The sequence below is a fragment of the Lepus europaeus genome, chromosome 7 (assembly GCF_033115175.1).
Source record: "Lepus europaeus isolate LE1 chromosome 7, mLepTim1.pri, whole genome shotgun sequence".
NCBI lineage: Eukaryota > Metazoa > Chordata > Mammalia > Lagomorpha > Leporidae > Lepus > Lepus europaeus.
In genome coordinates, this window is record NC_084833.1 from 85,503,111 (window position 1) to 85,526,140 (window position 23,030).

Sequence of the window (23,030 nt, forward strand, 5' to 3'; positions counted from 1 at the left end):
ACTGGATGGCTAGTTGTCCTCTGTACTGTCTGATCACAGAGATGTGTGCGTCTTCAGTGAAGCCGAGCCCCTTAATGACAGTGATGCTGCAGGCCGCTTTCAGTCTTTTCCAGCTATGGTGACTCTCCTCTCTTGTCTCAGGCATGAGCTTGCTTTTGTCTTCAGTTGGAGTTTGCCTCCTGCTTCCTCCTTTCTTCCTTTTATTATCCCCCTGCTTTTTTGCTGCCCAACATTGAAAGTAGTGTACTCTCAAATTCTTGGTTATCCTGCTTGGCATCCTGTTCTTTTGCACGCACCTGTCACTTCCTGTTATTATCTGTCCCTTCCTCTTTCTCAGTTTGCAGTGAATCCTATTCACCTTCAACCCACCCTCCTTTCAGGAAGTTTTCCCTGAGCCCTCCATACGAAGTGATATTCCCACCCTGCATTTCCCAGCATACACTTCAGGTGCTGGACTTTATCCTTTATGATAATTATTTCTTTACATATTTCTGTCCTACAGAAGAATACCAGCACCTTGTGCACACGGCTTTCTTTCCTTCCTTTCCTTTCCTTCCCCTGCATCCCCCAAGTTTCCTCTTCTCTCTCCCTTACCTCCCTTTCCCTCTCCCTCTCTCTCTGCTGGAGCTGAGCACAGAATCTGGAGCCCAAAGGGCCTCAGTTCACACATTTAACAATGGCTGATGAATGATGAAATCAATGTTTAGTTCCCACCGTGGGAACTCTCATTTCTTTGTTATTTCTAAGCAGCAGTTGGTTTGCAGGATGCACTTCCCAGTTCGACAGTCTTCCTCTGTTTTCTTCCTCTTTCAGACTTTACAAATGAACAATTACAAATGCAATGCCACATTGTTTGTACTATTAAAATGTAAGATGCCTTCTTTTAACCAACTGCTTATCATAGTACAAAGGCTGACTTAGAGATTAATTGTAAGCTGTTCCATCTCTGCTTCTTTTTTTTTTTTTGTTAAACTTTTATTTAATGAATATAAATTTCCAAAGTATAGCTTATGGGTTACAATGGCTTCCCCCCTCCCATAACTTCCCTCCCGCCCGCAACCCTCCCCTTTCCCGCTCCCTTTCCCCTTCCATTCATGTAAAGATTCATTTTCAATTCTCTTTGTATACAGAAGATCAGTTTAGTATATATTAGGTAAAGATTTCAACATTTTGCCCATATAGCAACATAAAGTGAAAAAACTACCATTGGATTACTAATTATAGCATTAAATAGCAATGTACAGCACATTAAAGACAGAGATCCTACATATTTTTTTTTCAAATTAATTAATTTTCTATGCCATTTCCATTTTAACACCAGGTTGTTTTTTTTTTTTTCATTTCCAATTCTCTTTATATACAGAAGATCACTTCAGTATATAATTAGTAAAGACCTCATCAGTTTGTGCCCACACAGAAACGCAAAGTATAAAAATACTGTTTCAGTACTAGTTATAGCATCACTTGGCTTTAGACGACACATTAGGGACAGATCCCACATGGGGTGTAAGTACACAGTGACTCCTGTTGCTGATTTAACAATTTGACACTCCTGTTCATGGCATCAGTAATCTCCCTAGGCTCTAGTCATGAGTTGCCAGGGCTATGGAAGCCTTTAGAGTTCGCTGACTTTGATCTTATTCCGATAGGGTCATAGTCAAAGTGGAAGTTCTCTCCTCCCTTCGGAGAAGGGTACCTCCTTCTTTGATGGCCCCGTTCTTTCCACTGGGATCTCACTCACAGAGATCATTCATTTAGGTCTTTTTTTTTTTTCCATGATATCTTGGCTTTCCATGCCTAAAATACTCTCATGGGCTCTTCAGCCAGATCTGAATGCCTTGAGGGCTGATTCTGAGGCCAGAGTGTTGTTTAGGACATCTGCCATCCTATGAGTCTGCTGTGTATCCCACTTCCCATGTTGGATCTTTCTCTCCCTTTTTGATTCTATCAGTTAGTATTAGCAGATACTTGTCTTGTTTGTGTGATCTCTTTGACTCTTAGACCTATCAGAGCTATCAATTGTGAGCTGAAATTGATCACTTGGACTAGTGCGATGGCATTGGTACATGCCATCTTGATGGGATTGTGTTGGAATCCCCTGGCACATTTCTAACTCCACCATTTGCGGCCAGTCCGATTGAGCATGTTCCAAATTGTTCATCTCCTCCCTCTCTTTTTCCACTCTTAGATTTAACAGGGATCACTTTTCAGTAAAAATTTAAACACCTAAGAATAATTGTGTGTTAATTATTGAGTTCAACCAATAGTACTAGAACAACAACAACAACAACAAATACTAAAAAGGATAAAGTATTACATTGTACATCTAAAGTCAGGACAGGAGCTGATCAGTTCATTGTTGCTTATAGTGTCCATTTCACTTAACAGGTTTCCCCTTTGGTGCTCAGTTGTCACCGATCAGGGAAAACAAATGATATTTTTCTCTTTGGGACTGGCTTAATTCACTCAGCATGATGTTTTCCAGATTGCTCCATCTTGTTGCAAATGACTGGGTTTCGTTGTTTCTTACTGCTGTATAGTATTCTATGGAGTACATGTCCCATAATTTCTTTATCCAGTCTACTGTTGATGGGCATTTGGGTTGGTTCCAGGTCTTAGCTATTGTGAATTGAGCTGCAATAAACATTAATGTGCAGATGGCTTTTTTATTTGCCAAATTAATTTCCTTTGGGTAAATTCCAAGGAGTGGGATGGCTGGGTTGTATGGTAGGGTTATGTTCAGGTTTCTGAGGAATCTCCAGACAGACTTCCATAGTGGCTTAACCAGTTTGCATTCCCACCAACAGTGGGTTAGTGTCCCTTTTTCCCCACATCCTCTCCAGCATCTATCCATCTCTGCTTCTTAAACTGGCATATCAGCTTGCTTGAAGCTCACTTTACCGATACAAAAATTTTTCCATGTGGGTTTGGCAGACCCTTTTAACTTTTAGTAACTAACATTTTTTTAATGGAATTTAAGTGATAGCTGGTCAAAATACCCCTTGCAGTGGAAATGGAAATCCTGGATGGAGTCTCAGTGCTGTCTGTCTGCTGCTGGTACTTGTACACTTAAAATAACTTTCAAGAAATAAACAACAGCTGTTGTATATGTAAGAAATCGGATACTTGAGAGCTGAGCTGGTTAATTCCTTTGTTGATAGCAGTGGTAGCAACTTCCATTTTTTCCTATGAAAAGTTGTACTAGATTCTCTTTTAAGTAAACACTTAAAAAACAATTTCTTACTAACTCTCATACTTAATGTTTTAAAATAGAGGCTAGTGTTATACCCAGTTCAGTGAGGTGGTAGTTCATAGTTATCTGACTCCAATCGGAACGTCTGAAATACGAACCTAGCAGTCTGCGGCACTCTTGCCTTTAACATGCCTGCACAGAAATCCCCTTAGCTCTAATTTATAACGTTTGCTCCCATCTCAACTCTTCTAATGGCTCAATCCGTCTCCTTCACCCAAACTCCACATGCAGCTGCAGAGACCACAAATTTCAGCTTCACACCAGAGACACTGAAAGGACTTTCTTTACTAACAGCTGACAATTTTTTCCTGCTTGCTCAGTGTGCCTGCATATCCCTTAGTATCGGAAATGAAAGGGCTAAGATTGAGATCTCAACTGGCTAAGAAACCTGTGGGGATGAAGAAATAGCCTTTGAGTACGGGCCTGTGCTCATGACCGTTCTCAACCACCTGTGACAGAAGAAATTTTTCACTTCCAGCAATGGAATGCATAAGTTCTCTGTCAAGAATTGCATCTGTCAGAAATCCAATCCTAGTTTTAAATGAAGGTGTCGTGTGTCTGCCACCTCAGGATGTCTATAAACAGTGAGATCTGTGTCTGAGTCATAACATTTATAATTCATTTGTCCTTCGATGAATTAAAATGTTTGACATTCTTACATTAGGCTGTAAAACGCAGGAGGATATTAAGTGGATAGCATAAAACTCTGTGATTCATGACAGAGGGGAGTGAATGTACCGTGTTATCTGATCATCCTGGCTACTAGGTTAGAGCCACTTATCTTCCTTCTTCACGTCTGGTGTATAGAGATAAACTATCTTGAGCGTCATATCCTAAAAGTGGTGATGAATCATTCTCAGAAATTTTCTGATTGACACTCTCCGAGGTTTTACATTCTCATGATTTAGCATATCCAGTTTGGGAGTCTGGCACTAAATAGGCATTATAGCACTATGGTTTTCCAGTGGTTACATAATTAGATTTGTGAAAATGATCTGACTGCCTAAGAATAGAGATTTTTTAGAAATTATTGATAGCACCTTTGCTGTCTTCTTAAAAAATCTAAATGCTATTGATTTGGAGATTAAATTTATGACTGTGTAGTGTAATTCTTTATAAATGAATCCCTGCCTTTCCCAAGGGTGCCCAACACACTAGTTGACAGAAAATCATTTAGTAGGAAAGGGAATGTTTAATATTGCCTAGAGGCATAACTCAGGTGCTCACTTTAATACATGCTTTTCATGCTGGAAAGAATTGATAAGCGATGTCTCCCAAAGTAAAATATTCTGATGTAACTGAGCCTGGGATCAACAGAGATAAAAGTTTGTGAGAACAGATAAGGCCTGTTAGAGGTTTTCCCTGAGGGTTTTTGTATTACTTGGGGATGTGGGAAGAAATGAAGGGATTTTCTGGCTTCTACATAATCAGATTCAAATCTCTCCTTTGCACAGGTGAGCAGTAAATAGATATTTGAAAAGCTGCTCTTGTGGATGGACTTCTGCTCCTGCTGGACTCACTGCAGTTCCAATTGCATCAGAAATGGAGAAAATCAATGTAGATGGATGCCTGTGCAAGGTCAGGAATGAAAAGGTGTTCAGCATCGTGATATTTTAAAATGTCCCAATAATTTAAAGCACTGTCAGAAAATTGCTCAACGACTAGAGATCAATTTAACCATGATTATTATTACTAATTACTCTTATCATAATTGCTTTGAATTGTGCTTTAGTGATCTCCATGCTGAGCGGGAGATGGCTCAGGCTCATGGGGCAGAAGGAGAGCATATGGAGAGAGAAGCAGCCTCTAGGGTCACTTCCTGCTTGGGAACTCATTATCACAGTTGACATTGGAGACAACAGTACTACCAAGAGGAAGGTAGGAGCTCAAAATCTTATCTAGTAGGATCTTCTAGTGCTGCCTTCTCCCTATTGTGTGTTAGTTGTCTGTGTACCACAGTCAATTAATGCATTGCCATCTCTTGAATTTCCACTGGGTCCTCTTTTGTTGTAACCATATGCACAAACTAGAAAGACAACAGCAAATGATGCACATTTTAATCTATTTCATACTTTTAAGGTTGTAGAATTATCTGTTAAGCCACCAAAAGAGTAATTTTTTTTTAATTTCAACTATCTATTTTCACCTTTTATAATAATGCCTGAGAAATTAATATCTATGTAATTGTTATAAAAATTGTTCTCTGTTGAGATTCATAACCTGTACTTTCAGGCTAATAGTAAGCTCTGAGAGTGAATACCATTCTTAAGCACAAAGACTCTCACACTTATACACATTTAAAAATTGATGCTTTTCTGCAAGATTTTTGATTTTTCACAGGTTCATTTATTCACTGAAAATCAAAAAAATGGTTTTATTTTTCCTTGGAGGCAGATTTATGTTCTTATAATGGGCCTAACTTTTTCATTTCCTGTGGGATGTCATTACTTTAGGACTTTATCATGAACCTCTGCCTTCTGTCTTGTCTCTGCTCTTTGCATCAACATTTTCAGTAATAAGTGTCACTGTGTTTTGATGAATCAGTTTTGAACAGTTTTAAGTCATACAGTCTCTTTTGATCTTAATGGAGCAAAATTTACTGTTTTAAAATTCTCTATTTGATAGTGTCAGTTTTACTCTTCTAGCCATTCTGGGGCATTTAGAGAAGCTATGCCATCACTTCATTTCTAAAAATAACTTAAAAAGGGGGCCAACACTGTGGTGTAGTGGGTAAAACTATCATCTGCAGTGCTGGCATCCCATATGGGCACCAGTTTGAGTCCCAGCTGCTCCACTTCTGATCCAGCTCTCTGCTATGGCCTGGGAAAGCAGTAGAAGATGGCCCAAGTCCTTGGGCTCCTGCACCCGCATGGGAGACTGGGAAGAAGCACCTGGCTCCTGGCTTCAGATCGGCACACCTCTGGCTGTTGTGATGAATTGGGGAATGAATCAGCAGATGGAAGACTCTCTCTTTCTGTCTGTCTGTCTATCTCTCTCTGCCTCTCTTTCTCTCTGTGTAACTCTGACTTTCAAATAAGTAAATAATTTTTTTAAGAGACTATCTGTGATCATGGATAGAGTAAAATATTGTGAAGTCAGACATAGGGTCACTTCCAGAGTAGGATGATTTGGGGTATCTATTTAATACCTCAGAGTCTAAATTCCTTTACAGATTGGAAGTATACAGCTATGATATGTGATAGTTAGGAGCAATACTTAGGAAAACAGAATAGAGCTATATTAACCCAGAGACATCTTATTTGAAGATAGAAGGATAAACCAAAGTTAATAGCAAGAGAAACTACACATATTGCTCCTAAAGAGAGTGGGGGAAGTAGATTGGCTGCACATGACCCCAGACAGGGGTCTTGATATGTGCTGTAGTCTAATATCCAGAGTTCTGTGTATCCACATGACAATCAGTTCCATTGTTTCCATATTGAGAGTGTTTCGGGATATTTGGATATGTAGAGAGTGAATGTGTGGATTTTAGGAAATCTGGTGACAATAAAAGGAAGAAAATAAATATTTTTAGGAGAGAGCGTGGCAGGTAAATTCTGGCATTGATTTGAGTTGCCTTGTGTATAGGCTGCTGTAAAAACTAGCCTATGGCACACATATTTGGCCGAGTGCTTAAGGAACCAGTTTGAACATCTGCATCTCATATTTGAGCTTCCACGTTTGAGTCCTGGCTGTGCTTCAAATTCCAGTTTCTTGCTAATGTGCACTGTGGTAGGGAGTGATGATAGTTCAATTAGTTGGGTCCCTGTGATTTACAAGGGAGATGTAGGTTGAGCTCTTGGCTCCTAATTTCAGCCTACTCAGCCTGGCCAATGCAGGCATTGTGGAGTGAACACGTAGGAGCTCCCTATCAGTCTGTCTTTCTCTCAAATAATTTTTAAAAAGCTATTCTGTGGCCATGCAGAAGGAACTATTTCCAAATAAAATCATTACTTTAAATGTTTTGTGTCTTTGCATATTGTTCTGATGACACAAAAGGAGAAGTATAAATATTTCTGGAAGATCTAAATGTAATACACATGGCTGTCATGAGGGTCAACTGTGGAAATATTTGTATGTAAGGTCCTTGCTATGCTTTAGATATGATTTGTCCCCCACGGGTCCATGTACTGTAGGCTTGGTTCTCCGTGTGGAAAATGTGAAAGGAAGGGAGACGTTTAAGAGTGGGCATATTGAGATGTACTTAGGTCACTAAGGAATCTGCCCTTGGAAAGGATTAAGGTAGCTGTTGTGAGACCCCCCAAACTCTCACACAAGAGCAAGTAGTTTCAAGAGCCAGTTTGGCCCCCAAGTTGCTCGCTGTCTTCCTTATGGGAAATTTGGTCTCTTCCTTTGCCCACATCCTGCTATCTGTTGTGAGATCCTCTCTAGAGCCAAATAGACACCACCATCATGTCTTAAATCACCTCCATACCTGGGAGCTAAATACACTTCTTTCCTTTATAAATGTACCCTGCCTTAGGTATTTCATTATAATAACAGAAAATGGCCTAACGAAGTGCTTGGTGCAAAGTCAGAATTTCCCGTGTTTAATTTCTATTGGTGTGACTATGTTTACAGAAGAATGAAAGGAGAATGTCTAAGATCCTTTTTTAGCTAAAATGCCAAGAATCTAGGTATCATATATTTAGATACCAGAAGCTACAATGAAGAAAGGAGAAACATTTTTAAAACAAGAATATGTTTTCTCCTGTTCCAGTTCTTATGAACATGGTAGGTATACTTTATAGTTAAAATTTATCATAGCATAGTCAGTAAGCACATATACCTGGATATTATTCAAAATGTGCATGTGAGAGGGAGCTGTCAGGTAATAAAAAGAACAGAAAATAAGAGAAGACATTAAAGGTAGAGGAAAATGCTGCATTTTGTGTATGTATTGGTGAGGGAGGGAGGGAGGGAGGCAAGAAGAGACAGAGAGAGAGAGAGAGGGAGGGAGGGGAGAAATCCTATTTCTACTATCTCACTCCCCAAATGGCCTCAACATCTGGGACTGGGCCAGGTTGAAGCCAAGAGGTAGGAGTTTCATCTGAGTCTCCCATATGGGTGAGAGCAGAAACTCAAGTACTTGAGTCATCATCTACTGCTCCCCTGGTGCATGGGCAGGGAGGTGGATTAGAAGCAGAGTAGCTGAACTTGAACTGGCACTCAAATATGAAATGCAGGTATCACAAGCAGTAGCTTAACTGGATATTCCATGGTGGCTGCTCATGCTATCATTTTATGTCTATGAAGTTAGTAGCTGGGCATTCGGATGAGCTGCCAAGTGCTTTGCTTACGTTCATGTAATAAATTTACAAACATTTACTTTTACTGTATTTATGCAACTATATCTACTTAAGGTTTAGGTTAAAATCATTTAAAAAAATAATGTGTATTTTTGGAAGGCAGAAGGAGAGACAGAGATCTTCCATCTACAGATTCACTCCCCAAATGGCTGCTGTGGCTGCGGCTGGGCTAGGACAAAGCAAGGGAACTGGAACTCCATCTGGGTCTCCCCCATGAATGGCAGGGGAACTAGCATGTGAGCCACCATCTGCTTCCTTCCCAGGTGCATCAGCAGGGAGCTGGATTGGAAGCAGAGCAGCTAGGACTAACATGGGATGTCAGAGTTGCAGCCAGTGGCCCAACCAACTGCACCATGATGCTAGCTGTGAGGTTAAAATCTCTGACAGGAGTTGACATTTGGGCTGGTGATGAAGACTTTTACATCCTATTCCAGAGTTCCTGAGTTCAACTCCTGGCTTCCGATCTTGACTCTAGCTTCTGCCAGAAGACCCTGGGGGCAGCAAGGATTCCACAAATAATCAGGTTCCTGCCACCTACATGGGAGAACTGGATTGAGTTCCTGGCTCTGTTCTTCCACCTGGATCAACCCCAGCTGTTGTGAGCATTTGGGGAGAAGACCAGTGGATGTGAGCTTTTAGTCTCTCTCCATCTCTCTACCAAATTAAAAAAAAACACCTTTTTTAAAGATTTCATTTGTTTATTTGACAGGCAGAGTTACAGGCAGTGAGAAAGAGAGAGAAAGGTCTTCTTTCTATTGGTTCACTCTCCAAATGGCCGCAACGGCTGGGGCTGCACCAATCCAAAGCCAGGAGCCAGGTGCTTCTCCTGGTCTCCCATGCGAGTGCAGGGGCCCAAGCACTTGGGCCACCCTCCACTGCACTCCCGGGCCACAGCAGAGAGCTGGACTGGAAGAGAAGCAACTGGGACTAAAACCTGCCACCCACATGGGAGGCTGGTGCTGAAGGCGGAGAATTAACCTCATGTGCCACAGCGCCAGCCCCTCAAACAAACAAACAAACAAAAACAACTCTGGCTGGCACTGTTATAGTAGGCTAAGACTCTGCTTGTGGCAACGGCATCCTTTATGGGCACCAATTCATATCCTGGATGCTCCTCTTCTGATCCCGCTTTCTACTATGGCCTGGGAAAGCAGTAGAAGATGGCCCAAGTCCTTGGGGCCCTGCACCTGCATGGGACACCCAGAGGAAGCTCCTGGCTCCTGATTTCAGATCAGCTTAGCTTTGGCCATTGTGGCCATTTTCGGAGTGAACCAGTGGATGGAAGACCTTTCTCTCTGTCTCTCACTGTTTCTGTTTCTAACTCTACCTCTCAAATAAATGTAAACAAATCTGTTTGAAAAACAGTGTCCTTTATTAATTAATTGATTCAAATTTTACAGTTAACATATATGTATTCAATCCCTTCTATGTGGAAGAAATTGCTCTAAGCCCTGGGGATATATTAAACAGTGGCACAAGGCCTCTGTCATACAGTGACAGATAAAAAAAAAGTAGTAATAAAATATATGAAGAAAATAGGATGGAGAAGATAGAGTACAGTAGGGGTGTAATTGCATAGGTACTTGTGGGAAAATATCCATGTAACAACTTAGTATTTGAAGTCAGACCAATTACAAAGTAGGGAGTGTGAAGTCTCGGATATAATTGTTCTTTTCAGAAAGAACAACAAATATAAAGGTGGTAGTGTTCTTGGTTACATTTGAGGAATGTCAAAAGCAGGGCTGTCACATGATCGGTGGGAGCAAGGGGCAGGTGCAAGAGATAAGGGCAAGGAGGTAGCAGATTAAAATCAGGTGTGGTATGATGCAAACTAATGGGGATGCTGGATTCACTTTTAGTAAGATTCAGAGCCATTGAATAATTCTGAGTTGAGGAGAGTCATGATCAATTTTTTTAAAAGAAGGATCACTTTAACTGCTGTTCAGAAGATAAAGTATAAAAGGGCAAAAACAGAAGTGGCGGCAAAAAAAGAAGTCACAGCAGGAAATCGTTATGGTGGCTTGAAGCAAGAGGGTGAATTTTAATGTTTAATAACGTTGCTTGAGGATCATCTGTTCTTTCTATCTGTGTACTGAAGAAATGTTTATGTTATTAGCTGCATTTTATTTTACAAACTGATCATTTCATCTCATTTAGGAATAAGAACTGATATATTTCATCTTGGCAGAAAACATTAAAATGACTAAATCTCTCCCTTGCAATTATTTGTCAAGATGTTATTTGGTGAGGATACACTAGGAAACACCTATTGAATGCCTTTTAAATACAGGCTGGGTGATAGAAACTGGGGATAAAAAAGGTAAATATCAAAAATACCATGGAGAAGCATAGATTCAGCTGCAAAGTTCAAAAAACCCTTTTTAGAGGTACTAACACCTTGCGTAGAAGTTATCCAGTTAAATAATAGGAGGCCAAGATCTCAGAGTAGAGCTAATCAGAAGGAAAGAAGTATGAAAGCATGGATTATATGGCATTACAAACACATAATAAGCATTCAGTGTATCCATCATAAAGTGAAAGTACCAAGCATGAGAGATGGAGATGAGCAGAGGACAAATTATTGAAGCCCTACCATTGCCATGTGCAATGATTGGACCATATTTCAAGGAAAATCAAGAAACCTTTGGTGAAATTTATGGAAGAGAGTGACATAATAAACTTTGTGTTAGATGCTACATTAATAATGGTTGGCTATAAAACTCCGGTAACATATCAGCTCCAATAATCTGTGCTCTGCTTGGAAGAATTGGGGAATTGTGACCTAAGTATTCACTCTGGAATCCTTATTGACAGGACTACATCACCTGTTTGGTTGATGGTGCAGGGGACAGAGACTGGAAACCCACACATGGGCTTTCATCACCTCTCCTAGTAAGAGCTTCCTTGCACAAACCCAGTTGATCAAAGAACTCACACAGTTCTCTCCTCAACAAAAAGAAGGTAAGAAGGCTGGGTGTTTCTGTGTTAAGATGCAGAGAAGAGCATGTAATACCAGCAAGCAGCAGTAGTAGTGTGTACCAATGCTGCACCATTCTGGGGCAGTGTGGAGGATGGTTATGAATGATACAGCACTGGGAAGAGAAGGAGTCTAAATGATGAAGGCAAAATATAACATGGGCATTGGGAGATTGTAGAGATGTATATGGGGCCATGGAGGGGTAATATACCTATTGGAGAATTAAAATAATCAGAGCTTAGTAATTAATTTACTGCAGTATAAGTTGAGCCAAGAATTAGTTTGAATGGGTTTCTAGAATCTAGAATCAAGAATTAGAAGAGAATCTATGGTTGGGTTTCTTGTAATGGATAATTGAGTAGCAACTAGTACAATTAATCAGAATGGAATAGAACACTGAAGAAATAGGAAATTTTATTAGTTGCATAGACAAAAAATTCTCACTTTTGACTTTAAGATGCCTGTGTGACAATAAGTGTATAAATAAATTTTTAAAAAGAGCATAAGTATAATACTAGGGGTAAAATCACTGAGAAAAAGACCATGCAAGGGTCAAGCCCCTAGATGGACTCTCAGAATAGAAATAAAAGAAGAAAGTAGATGTGGATGAGTGATCAGAAAGGTAGGATGAGTGAGATGACAGAAGGGTCCAAGTGGCTGGGGCAGAGAGGCTTGACAATTGCAAAACCAACTTTGCCATAAGGGCCCTTGTACTATAAACAAAGTAAACTCCAACCAGAGCAGGTTATAAATATAAAAGTTGAAACTTAAAGCCTGAGCAAGAAAACACAGGAAACTGTTTTTCTGGTTTGAGGCTAATAAAGAATGTCATAAAGTGTAACCCCTAAAGAAAAATGAAAACAATAGAATGCAGTGCAACTTCTATAGCAGATAAGAATTGAAAGGTGTCCATTAGATGGCAGGATGCCTACCGGTCATTTGGCCAGGGCAGTATAAGTGACTCCAGCAGAAGCCAGGGAAGGCCACAGAGGCAAGGAAGGGCTAGTTTCACTTTATTTCTTGAAAGGAACAAGCATGAATATGTCTATAGAACAAGGGTAAAGAATCAATGAAGAGGTAACATTTTGGACAGATATGTTTTGAAAGATTATTTATTTATTTATTTATTTTTTTAACTTATTTGACAGGTAGAGTTAGACAGTGAGAGAGAGAGAGAGAGAGAGAGAGAGAGAGAGAGAGTTTTTCCTTCTGTTGGTTCTCCCCCAAATGGCCGCTATTGCTGGTGCGTTGCACTGATCCAAAGCCAGGAGCCAGGAGTTTCTTCCTGGTCTCCCACACGGGTGCAGGCACCCAATCACTTGGACCATCCTCCACTGCCTTCCCAGGCCAAAGCAGAGAGCTGGACTGGAAGAGGAGCAGCCAGGACTAGAACCTGGTGCTCATATGGGAATGCTGGCACCACAGGCGGAACATTAGCCAAGTGAACCATGGCGCCAGCCCCTGAAAGATAATTTAAATACTAGAATTATTACAAAGTTAGCAGGCATATAATTTTCTTAAGGTGAAGTTTGCCTGGCTTAATAAAGGCTTTGGAGGGTGTTCAGGTCTTTCCATGACAACCTGCTGCCAGACCCCAAGTCTATAAACAAGAATGGTATTCAAGATATCCACAGGGACATGGAGATGGAATTTAGTTTGAATTTTCTCAGAAGACCTCAAGCGAGGGTTGGAGTGAAACTAGTTTATTTGGCAGGTGATCCTAAGAGTAGGGAACTGGGAAACTGTAGTATGGAAGAAAGGAACTCTAAGACAAGTTAAATCATAAAGCCAGCTCTGACTATGGGCCATTGGAGCATAATTCCCTGGTGAACTCTGGGAAATAGTGCACCAGGAGGAAGCAAGGACACTGACCCACAAACTCCCTGTCCATTGCTTGTGGAGAGCCTTTGTGAAGGCATGGATTGTGTGCCTGTCTGTGTGAAGACAGAGTGAACCTGCATCAGAAACACGATCCTACAGCAGCCTAGGTGTCAATGATACTGTGCAGAAGTGAATCCCCACTGGGTGTGGATGAAATCCTGACAGCACCTGCTGCAGGTGAGTGGTCAGAGAAGGATCCCAGCTATGCCACAGGGGGTCAAGTGAACCACTAGGGACCATTATATGATTTTATGCCCATTCCTCCAATTTTCTTGACTAATCTACAAATTATGTGCTATCTCAGTTTGCTAAGGTTGCTACAATGAAAAAACATAGAAGGGTGGCATTTAACAAGTTTTTTTACTTAATGTTTGGAAGCCAATAGCCTAAGATCAAGGTGCTGTCATGTTCGGTTTCCACTGGGGTTTCTCCCCTTCTCTGCACATGGCTGCCTTCACGCTGCTTTTCACAAAGGCTGGCCCTCTGTGCAAGCTCACTCCTGAGATCTCTCTATGTATAACAAGTACCTCTTATTAGAAGAATAATGATCAGATTGATTTAGATTCATCCTACAGTCTCATTTTAACTGTGATACCTTTTTCTAGGCCTTTGATCAAATATAATCACATGGGGCTGGCTCTGTGGCACAGTGGGTTAAAGCCCTGGCCTGAAGGGCCAGCATCCCATATGGGCACTGGTACTAGTCCCTGCTGCTCCTCTTCTGATCCAGCTCTCTGCTATGGCCTGGGAAGGCAGTAGAAGCTGGTCCAAGTCCTTGGGCCCCTGCACCCACATGGGAGACCCGGAGAAAGCTCTTGGCTCCTGGCTTCAGATGGGTGCAGCTCCAGCCATTGCAGCCATCTGGGGAGTGAACCAGCAGATGGAAGACATCTCTCTCTGTCTCTACCTCTCTCTGTAACTGTATTTCAAACAAAATAAATCTTTAAAAAATAGAAAAAAAATCACTTTTGGATGTTCTGAATTTAGGGCTTCAGCATATGAATTTGGGGCAACAAAGCTCCATAACAGGCAGTTTGTTTGATGGCCCCTAAGATGTATTCTAACAACATATTTTTCTTTATGCAGCTCCTTTTTCTTATAATCCTATAGCAAGTTTCTGACAATTTTATCTTTAGGCCCCTTTCCCAAATATTGTCTTTTGAATGCTATTTAATTTTTGTTCTACATTGCACTTGACATTTATATCTACAATCTTACTTGATTAAATCAGTCTATCTATGCACACATGTACAAACACAGTGATACATGCATGCATACCCACTTTGAGATAGTCATTGATCACACACCCACTTTCAAAGGAGAAATGTCCACTTGTGTTCTGATTTATGAGGAGGAAGATATTTAGTGAGTGTTCAGCCTTGTATAAAACCTTTGCCTTCTTTCTTGATTGAGAGAAAGGACAAATCCCTTCTCTAAGATTCCTCCTTGTATACCTCCAGCTGCCTTCGTGGGGCAGTACTGTCTCAGGAATCAAACAAGAAATTACCAGTTAGGAGGTTTGGAATTTCTATATCTCTTCTGAAAGCCTGAAGCAAATCAATTAACCTCTCTGCATCTCAGTACCCACATTAGAAAATGAGGGTAAACAGTATCTTTCTGAGGGGAGTGTGATAATGACAAATCAGAAGTTACAGCATGAAAATTTGGAGCCCTTACGTATTGTGGTAAGAAAAGTGTGCTGGCGTATAATGACTTCTCAGCTAACGCTCTGGTAATTTTTAGCTGACAAAAGACTCAATGTTAAGACTTGGAATGTATCCTGTGTACAAGTAGCTTTTGGCATGGCGTCTAGTCATCTGGGAAGGAATAGAAAGGAATGTTCAAAGTAGTCAGAAAATTCCTAGGTGGAACAAATACATCCTGGAAATTGAGCAGGCGTGCTTTTCTTTCACATATACCCATACATACACAGATAATCATTCCAGTATATTTAGATGCCATTGACCTAAATAAAACTTTTAAAAGAAGTGACTACTTTAGCTTAGTTATTATGTGTTATTAAGTTAGTATCCTAGAAAACTACAGCTATTAGTGTCAGTCAAATGTTTTTGATATTAAAAAGGGCTATTTATACTTGAGGATCATAGCTTTAAATTTTCATTTTTGCTTTGGAAATGAGTTACTGCCATGTGAAAGATATTTTGTTTGGCTTAGCAAAATTGATTATTGGAAATGATATATAAGAATGATTATTTCCAAAATGTGTCATAGTCACAATCATAAGTTCCAAATTTTCATTACTTCTTGGATTCTGTTGAGGGAGCCTTTCCAAACCAGAGGTGTTCCTGCTGTGTCTCTAGTAATTTCAGCTTCATAAGCACAGCATCTTGAGAGATTCTGATGTGTACCTGGGCTTGGTGTGCACGATGCTATATGGATTGTTTATCAATCAATAAACATTTGCTTTTTATTGGAACCCAAGTGTTTGGAGAGAGATTAACTTCTTTTCCTCAAGGCACCTATACTGTATTCTCCTTACCAAAAAACAAAACAACAAAAAACAATACAAAAAAAAAAGTTTGGGTTTAATTTTTTTAATATTTATTTAAAGGCATTTATTGATACATTAGTTTCTCGGAGTCATAGTAAATGCATCAAAATTACTACAACATGTTATTCTCATGTTAATGTGATATTAATACAAAGAAAAAAGATTCATGGTACTTCATCGACACAATTCTAAAAATATAACACCTCTGCCCTTTTTCCTCCCTAAATCTCTCCATCTCTGTCTTTCTTTTTCTTTCTTCATTTCTTTTTTTAATTTTTGATATATTTTTAATTTACATTATAGTCAAAGGCATGATGTTCCACTAAATATAAAGAGTTCAACAAGTAAAATGTAAAAAGACTATAGTTCTGCAGAAATATAGGCAAGGAATAGAAAGAAATATTCAAAGTAGTTAGAAAATTCCTGAGTGGAACAATTACATTCTGCAAATTGAATAGACATGCTTTTCTTTCACATATACCCATACATATGAAGTAAATACAATCCAGTAAAAATATGCCCATTTCATTCATATATAATAAATTTTGAAATAATCACACATCATTAAAACTTTAGTATATCATTGTTAACCATATGTTTGACAAATGTATAAAACAATGTTTGACAAAACTATGTGGCAATACTGATACACATAGGCATTTCTTTTTATTATTTTTTTTTGCTTTTTAATTTTAGCTCCCACAAATAAGGAAGAACATGCAATATTTTTCTTTCCATATCTGGCTTATTTCATATTATTGCATCCATTTTGATGCAAATGATATAATTTCATTCTTTTTATAATTGAATAATAATATCCCATTATATATATACACATATCATCTTTTCTTTATCCATTCATATTCTGATGGACACCTTGGCTGATTCTATATTTTGGCTATTGTGAATAGTGTTGCTATAAACCTAGTGGTACAGGTATCTCTGATACAATGTGCTCATGTCTTTTAGGTAGAAAACTAGTAGAAATCCATACCTTCACAGCCCAAGAGCCTTGGATGATCACTGATGTCATAAAAAAGAGTGTTAATTGTTAAAGGAACAATAGTAGTCACTGTACACTTGCTCGCCAGGTAGGACTTCTGTCCCTATTGAATTGCAATATGAGAATCAACTGCAAATTCTCTCCCCAAACTGTACGCTATATGTTGTGAGTCGGCATGGGTGCAAATTGTTGAAATCTATGTTTAGCATAGAATTAGTCCTCTGTGTATGAAGTCATACTAAAATGATCCATAATGAAGAAGGAGATGGGAGAGGGAATGGGAGGTGGGTTGGGAGTGGGGAGGGGGAGTATGAGGGAAAGAACCACTATATTCCTAAAGTTGTATCTATGTAAAAATGCATTCATTAAATTAAAAAAAAAAAAGAACTAGTAGCAAGATGGATGAATCATGTGGCAGGTCTATTTCTAATTTTTAAAGAAATCTCCATACTGTTATTCATAGTGGCTGCCTGTACTAATTTACATTGCCACCAACAGTGTATGAGTTTCCATTTCTATCCTTGCCAGAATTGTTTTTTTTTTTTTTTCTGTCTTTTGGATAATAGCCATTCTAATGGGGGTGAGGTGATATCTGCTTACGGTTTTGCTTTTCATTTCTTAGATAGATAGTAATGTTGCTCATTTCTTCATACATCTGCTGGCCATTTGCTTCTTTTGAGAACTGTATATTGAGTTCTTTTGCCCATTTCTTCACTGGATCAGTTGTTTTTCTATAGCTGAGTCTTTTGAGTTGCTGATACATTCTGAACATTAATATTCTGTCAGATATGTAGCTTGCAAATATTTTTCCCATTCTTTTGGATGGCTCTTCACTCTAGACTCTGCTTAAAGCCTATAAGACAGGTTTGTGGTACTTACTCATTTGCTATGGGCTTTTTTGACTGGACAGTGTGATGGATGCTAGGAATACACATTTAGGGAAGGAGAGCATTTTGTTAAGAATCTCGTCCTTGACTGACTGAAGGAAATATAAGAACACTTCCAAAAGTTCATAGGAAAATGTAATAAAAAGAATATTTTGGTGCAAAAATTTTTGAAATCATTTATATGAAGAGTTTTTCTAAAAGCTCATAGAAAATGCATACTCTGAAGAATTATACATGGATTTCATTATTTTTCTGAATCAAAAACAAAAAGTTTTTCATTACACTTTCTGCAGACCTGTCAAAGGATAAAATGGCATTTTATTATGAAGTCATAAAGAAGGATGTTGAATTTAGTATAATTTTTTTTAGGAAAGGCTTGTTTGGGATAGGTACTTTTTTTTTTTTTTGACAGGCAGAGTTAGACAATGAGAGAGAGAGAGAGACAGAGAGAAAGGTCTTCCTTCCATTGTTTCACCCCCCAAAATGGCTGCTACAGCCAGCACCAGTGTGCTGTGCCAATCCAAAGCCAGGTTCCAGGTGTTTCCTCCTGGTCTCCCATGAGGGTGCAGGGCCCAAGCACTTGGGCCATCCTCCACTGCCTTCCCGGGCCACAGCAGAGAGCTGGACTGGAAGAGGAGCAACCAAGACAGAATCCGGCACCCCAATCGGGACTAGAACCTGGGGTGCCGGCATCACAGGCAGAGGATTAGCCAAGTGAGCCGTGGTGCTGGCCTGGCATAGGTACATTTTAATTGTCTTGAAGGATGCATGTTTTGTAGGCAAGATATAGGAATGATACTTTAGGAAGGGGAGATAATGTGTCCAGAGAAATGGACAGGAGAAAAAATGAGGTAAATTCAGGACACATCTAGCTATTGTGAATCACTGACATACAGGATGTAAGTGGTGACTGGTAGGTGCTGAAACAGCAGAGTTAGCATGCATCAGAATTTATGGAGACTTCTTTGTGAAGCTAAGGAGTTTAGAAACCTATGGTAGAATTTTTTTAAAATGTTGATAAAATCAGATCTGAATTTTACAGTGATCCTTCTGCTAGCTTTAAGGTGAATTTATGAGGGGAGGTCTAGAAGATTGGAAGCAGAGAAAATCTTCAAGTGCCATTATAAGCAATTAAAATTTAAATTATGGACATGCCAATAGTAATAGGCAAAAATGGGACCAAAAGACATTTTGGGAGAAGACTTGGTGACTGATTCAATATTGGGAGTTAAATCAAAGCCTAGAATGGCCAGCACCGCGGCTCACTAGGCTAATCTTCCGCCTGCGGCGCCAGCATACCGGGTTCTAGTCCCGCTTGGGGTGCCGGATTCTGTCCCGGTTGCTCCTCTTCCAGGCCAGCTCTCTGCTATGGCCCAGGAGTGCAGTGGAGGATGGCCCAAGTGCTTGGGCCCTGCACCCGCATGGGAGACCAGGAGAAGCACCTGGCTCCTGGCTTCGGATCAGCGAGATGCGCCAGCCACAGCGGCCATTGGAGGGTGAACCAACGGCAAAAAGGAAAACCTTTCTCTCTGTCTCTCTCTCTCACTGTCCACTCTGCCTGTCAAAAAAAAAAAAAAAAGCCAAAAAAAGCCTTGAATGACTTGAAACAGGGCAAGTGCCCAAGAAATACTTGTAGGAGACTGTGTGTTTATATGGTGTCAGCGATGGTAGAAAAGAGATTAGATTATTTTGGACATGTAAAGTTTGTCCTGGGCGGAATTGAAATAAAATCACTAAAGAGGGAAAGAAGGTCCACCATGGCACCCTGGATAACATCAATGCTCAAGGGAGAGCTGCTCTACTTAAAATCTGTGTGTTGTCATAACTCCTAGTCACATATATGACTGTCATTTACTCTTCAAAAAACTCCAAATAGTAACGACTTCAGAAGAACAGAAGCAAAATATTCTCTATTTTTTTAAAAAAAGATTTTATTTATTTGAGTAGTATAATTATAAACAGAGGAAGACAGAGAGAAAAGTCTTCTATCTGCTGGTTCACTCCCCAGATGGCTGTAATGACCAGAGCTAGGCTGATCCAAAGCCAGGAGCTTCTTCCGGGTCTCCCACGTGGGTGTGGGGACCCAAGCACTTGGGCTGTCTTCTGCTGCTTTCCCAGGCCATCACAGAGAACTGGATTGGAAGAGGAGTAGCCAGGACATGAACTAGCACCCAAACAGGATTCTGGCACCCCAGGCAGGGATTTAACCCACTATGCCACAGCACCAGCCCCTCTATTTCTTTAAATAGTGATATCCTTGAAGATAGGACATCATCAGTAAAAAGCATTTTCAAAATGTACCCTATTTGCTGGTTCTGTGGCACAGCAGGTTAAGCCACTTCCTGTGTGCTGGCATTCCATGTGAGTGCCAGTTCCAATCTTTGCTGCTCCACTTCCAATACAGCTCCATGCTAATACAACTGGGAATGCAGCAGAAGATGGCCCAAGTCCTTGTGCCCCTGCACCCACGTGGGAGACCTGGAAGAAGCTCCTGGCTCCTAGCTTTGGCTTGGCCCAGCCTCGACCATTGCAACCATTTGGGGATGAACAATCAGATTTAAGTTCTGTCTGTCTGTTTATCTGTCTCTCTTTCTCCACACCCCCGCCCCCACTCTTTAAGTCTGCCTTTCAAATAAATAAGTAAATCTTTTTAAAAATGTCCCCCACTTTGCCAAAGCTGAGTAAGGGCTTGAAGCTTCTAAAAAAGGAAAAAAGTAAATGAATTCGTTTTATAGATAAAACTATTAGAAAATTATTTCCTTTTATGTAATGACTATGCTTAAGAAAAACATTGGCTTTTCAAAACTATAAAATAGAGGCTTTTGCTTAAAGAATGTATTGGAAGGGTTTATTTTGTGCCCTTACACACACACAAAAGTAGATTCTTTTCAAAGCACAGCTTTCTGACCTTCAAGGGAGTCTACTTCACTATTGTTTATTGTATTATTTTTTTCCTAGACATCATTTAAAAATGTTTTATTGTTCTGATAAAGTTGATTTAGTATATTAAAAAGCATCTTTTAATAGAGTATTCATCTGTAAGGGTTAGAACTATACTAGATTTTATTATGCTTTGTGGTACATTCTTGTAACCATGTTCTTTTAACCAGGTTCTCATTTAAACAGTTTAAACAAAAGACAAGGATATTTCCAGGGTTTGCAGTGAAATTTACTGGACTCTTCAGAGCTTCGTAATATCCATATTTCTTGGCTAATACAATTATGAGAAGATATTCTGTGTCATTATCATGCAGTGGAATTTAAAACTCTAATTTCTCTTGTTTTCTAATGCTATATGCAAACAAAAGATAAAATTGGTATGGATATGGGAGACAACCTTCTCAATCCTGGTAGAAAGGATTGTACACTCTTTCTGAAGAATGATTAGTTAACAAATATTAAAGACCAAAATGAGAGTATTACTGTTTAGTCATAAATTGTTTCTAAGGAAACAATTGTAGCAGAATCATTGGAAAACTGTATAGCGTTGTAAAAAATTTTCATTGTTTATATTTTTTGTGATTGAAAATAAGTGTGTCCGAATGTTTATTGCTTTATACATAGAAAATAATTTGCAGCTTTTAATAAAATGATAAAGGTTATGCTTATTGAAATGGGTATCATAATATATTGTTGACTGGAAAAGTAACATTGCAAAATGAGATGTAATCTAAGTAGATGGGGTCATGGGAAAAGCATTGCAAGATGGCTCACGTATTTTGCCCCTACCACCCACACGGGAGATTTGGAAGAAATGCCCGGCTCCTGGCTTTGGTTTGGCTGTCGCAGCCATCTGAGAAATGAACTAGTGGATGGAAGATACTCTCTCTCTCCCTCTCCCTCTCCCTCTCCCTCTCCCTCTCTCTCTCCCTCTGCCTCTCCCTCTCCTTCTCCCTCTCCCTCTCCTTCTCCCTCTTCCTCTCCCTCTTCCTCTCCCTCTCTCTTCCCTTCTCTTTCTGTATCTCTGACTTTCAAATTAAAATAAATAAATTTTTATAAAAAAGCAAAACAAAATAAATAGATGAGGCCAATCCATTTTACTTAGAGCCTTGCTGCTTGAAATTATGGAGGTCCAATGTGAAAATTATAATTTAATTTTAAGTATTTGAAAATGATGCGGAATGCACATTCTCCATGAGGAGAAAATACCTTCTAAGTCTCATCTGTATATCTCTGTAGTCTCAGTATCATACAACTAAATGGTAACGTCATCAGTTCATGATGGCCACCATTTCCCCAGCTCCTTCTAGATTCAGATTTATGTTTGGATCTTTTGTGAAGCCACACGCTGGTCTTAGTTCATACAACAGTGTTTCTCTTCACAGATTTCTGTGTCACGATGTTCCAAAGAAGGCTAGGGAAGTCTAATACATGTGATAACCCAAGCAAACTTCACTCTATCAGGCATGTGATGTGTGGAGTAAGTGGGTTCTGAGTTATGATCTGATCAAACCAGATCTAATTAACTCACATGATTAAAAATGATGGAGTCAGCATTGTGGTGCAATGGGGTTAAGCCACCACCTGTGAGACTGGCATCCTACATGAGTCCCAGTACTTGAGCATAAACACTTGACAATTTCTGCAGAAAAGTTTTATTAAGTATATCCTTCCTACTAAAAAGATTTTAATATAGGAAAATCAACAAAGTTTATTTTTACCTCAAAAATTTTTATTTTATTTATTTGTGAGAAAGACATGAAAGGATGGAAGGAGAGAGACTCCTCCAGCAAGAAACAGAGATGGATAGATAGATAGATAGATAGGGAATGAATCATCCTCTAAACATCTGCAATATCTAGGCTTGTATCAGGCCAAAGTCATGAGCTTAGAACAAAATCCAAGTCTTCCATTTTGCTGGCAGGAAAATAACTATTGAGCAATCACATATTGTCTCCAAAGATATACATTAGGAAGAAATTAGAATCAGGAATGGAAATGGTGCTCAAACCCAGACTCTTTGATATGTGATATGGATATACATATCAGTGTCTCAACCACTAGATGAAATACTGGCCCCTACCTCAAAACCTTTTTTTATAAAATTAATTTATTTGATTATAGGACAGGGGATAGCAGTAATAATTCTCAAGGACAAGTGTAGGAATATAAAGTCTATAGTGGACTGTCTTTCTTAGAAAACAAAAATAGTATTCCCCTTATTTCTCATTTGGTAGTGATGCAAAATGTGTCGGGTGTCTTTCTTAA